This window comes from Silene latifolia, chromosome X (assembly GCF_048544455.1).
Source record: "Silene latifolia isolate original U9 population chromosome X, ASM4854445v1, whole genome shotgun sequence".
NCBI classification, from domain to species: Eukaryota; Viridiplantae; Streptophyta; class Magnoliopsida; order Caryophyllales; family Caryophyllaceae; genus Silene; species Silene latifolia.
Window position 1 is genome coordinate 130,429,101 of NC_133537.1, and position 3,237 is coordinate 130,432,337.

A 3,237-nucleotide genomic window follows, 5' to 3' on the forward strand; every position below is an offset into this window, starting at 1 on the left:
AATAGAGGACTCATTAATATTTTCATCATAATTTCATGTAAATAACTGCATTTCCGGTTCATCCCATCCATGTTTATCGCTTTTATGACCATCATTCACATGTAATTAACCTATTAATCACTTCCGTCCGAGTAAATATTTTAATCCATCATTAAATTCATCAATTCAAATTAACGGTTTGCAGTTCCGGCTTCACAGCCAGAACTCACCCTTGGAACAGACGCAAAGAATCGCCGCGCCTCTTCCCAGAGGGCGATCTGTTGCGCTGTTCAGGATGATTTTCGTCCCCGAACTCCGTTTCTGCCTTGACCTAGTTTAATTAGCTTACATATTAACTAACTATTATCCGTATTATCACTTCTGTCCTGTTCGTTAATTTCTTTCTTTCTTTCTTTTATTTGTTTTCTCAAATTATCCGTTTTGAAGGTATTTTCGACATAAATCGCCTATTCCAATGTAATTATTGTAATTTTCATTATTGTAATTCATAATTATTGTATTTCTTTCATCATTTGTATGTTCTCACATGTAATGAACATTAACTCCTACTTCAACCCAATTGTATGCTAATTACGTGTCAACCGACTTAGTATTAATTCTCACATGCTAGGATTAAAACTTGGATGTTGGATGTTGCATTGCATGCATTATAGCCGACGATATATCAAGTACGAATAACTTCCCTAATCATTAGTAGAGGTCGCTATCGAGGCGGGCGGGATTAGGTGTTCGATCAAAAGAGCTTCCTAATACGTACCCTCACCCCTTACTCCAGATATCTGTGAGCACCCGTGTTCATTGGCATCCACGAGAGTCATTCTAGACATAGAATGCTAAGGGTAACGATTGCTTAGTGTTCATGTCACTACTTTGTGTCTTGACATGACACGAGGTATTCGAACGGTTCCAATTTCCCATAAAAATTGGTGGCGACTCCATACAAAATGCAAACGCTTGTTTCGTTTCTCACCAAGCGCCCCCGTGGGCGGCCCGCTGTCCACAGTAATCGCCTCAATTTGAACTTGGACCATCACTGATCGATTGATTTGAAGGTTAGTTCACTTTCTTCTGGAAATATTATTGTCTCTATACTTTGAATGTTCAGTACTATGCTTTTTCACATACTGATTTCGTCATCTATTTACTTTGAATTTCATTCTAATCATTGAATTTCATCCTAATCATCCTAATTATTATCTTCTTTTACTAAATTGTTCAACTTTTGCTGCAGTGGAAATCGTTGGTTCTACCTGAGTGGTTCTCTTTTGGCTCCAATTCGGCAAACTCTGCGCCTTCTCAGGTATTACCCTTCCCTTACTCATTGTTCCAGGTGATCCTATCGTATTTCACTCATAGGAAATTAAACTCCCTTTAAATGAGGGTGAAATTGTTAGATTATTTAAATTGGGTAAAAAGGATTTTAATTTTGGTTAAAATTCCAATCAAGTTGCCGCAAATGAAGAATTCACGACAGTTTAAACCAAGTTTGAGTGGGGGTTTTAACTTAGTTTAGAGTAAAAAAAAAAGCCAAGTATGATTGAAATAAAGGCATGAAATCAAACAATCTGTAATTGAGTGAATCCAAACAAAACATTTTTTTTTTCAATAAAAATGCAAACCATCACATATTTTAAGTATCAAAACGCTACCTAATACAAATTTACAATTCCAGTCAATATCAAATCAAATTACAACAAAATTAAAACGAAACACTCTAAATTGAATTGGAAAAGGATAGGATGTACCTCAACAAAAATTGGGAGAACGTATGGAATTAATTTGAAAAGATGGGATCCATTTTAGTGAATAGATGGTAAATCTGAGATGGAATACCTTACCCATTTGAGTTGAAACGCTAAAGGTGTACAGAATTAAAGTAGAATCAGCTTAGAATTCAGAGAAAGAATAGATACCACCCAGATGAGTAATGAGTTAATTAAGTAGTAGTACTAAATGGTGAATGTATGTGTGAGGAATGAGGATTAGAAACGAAATGGGCAGGCATATTGCATGCAACGCAAACAGAAAAGGAAGCACCCTCCCACGCTGCTAATAAATTGAACTCAGGCTATCCATGGTAATTTCAGGGGTTTTGAGTGATTAGTAATTGTCTGGAGCTGTACTCAGGGTAGGGATGGTCAATAAGATTAATGAATTCATCTTGATTTGCTTGTATTGCTTTTAATTACAAACTTCTTATAGCAATGAGGAGGCTTGAATGGTGGTGGTAAAGAGAGGGAAGGGGTGCTGGCAATGAAGGTTAATAGGACAAACCTGCTTGAGGCTGTTAGGTTTAGAGAGGTAGTATTGACGGCTAAGGGTTTGGAATAGAAGAAGATTGATTCCAAGATGAAAGCTAAGGTTAATGCAGGCTGGGAGTAAGCCTACCAGTTCGCAGAGGAGTTGCTAGTCATTTGTATTTCGCTTCAAGCACCAACCAGTCCCCTCCGACTGGCCCTTGCAATTAGTGTCGGACTTACGACAAGGTTCTTCTATGCTTATCTTAACAATGCATTTCAGAGTTTTAACCGCGTGCTTATTTAATATTTGTTTTGTCGAGACACAAAAAGGCAACAATTGATAATTCAGGGAGAAATATCGTTTTGCCATATTGGTTTATTTTCATATATTTATTTCTACAGGTGAAATTTGGGCCTGCTCTCCGGGAAGTAGTGGTTGAGACGGCAGCGATAAACTTTGATGAAGAGAGTGATATGTCCGAAAAATTAAAAAAAAGGAGCGACTTAGGTATGTATCAGCTTGATCAGAGTAACTTAGCCTGTTATTACTCTTGTATTTGCTTACTAAATCAAAATTCATGTTGCATATTAAAGTTTTTGATTGGGTAGCTCATATAATATACAGCTACATTGGTATAGACAATTAGTTGGTACCAAATTACGTAGGCATTTCTTAACATTATCATATGTGGTGCATTTTAAAGATTGTGAAATAAATCAAGTATGCTTGTCTGACTGTGTTTAAGATAGTGCGCTGTGTAGGGGTATAAAATCTAGCTCCTTTTGTCTTTATTTTCAAATGTAAAATTTAAGGGATTGAGAATTTCAATTTGTAAGTGCCGGGTTATATACTACTCTACTCATTACTATGGAACACGAGCTGATATGAAATCTCACAAATATATTACAGTAGCTCACCCTTTTTGGTTTTAGTTTGGTCTTTCATTTGGTTCTTATATATATGGTGTATAATTGAGTCACTATCGAATACTCGGAA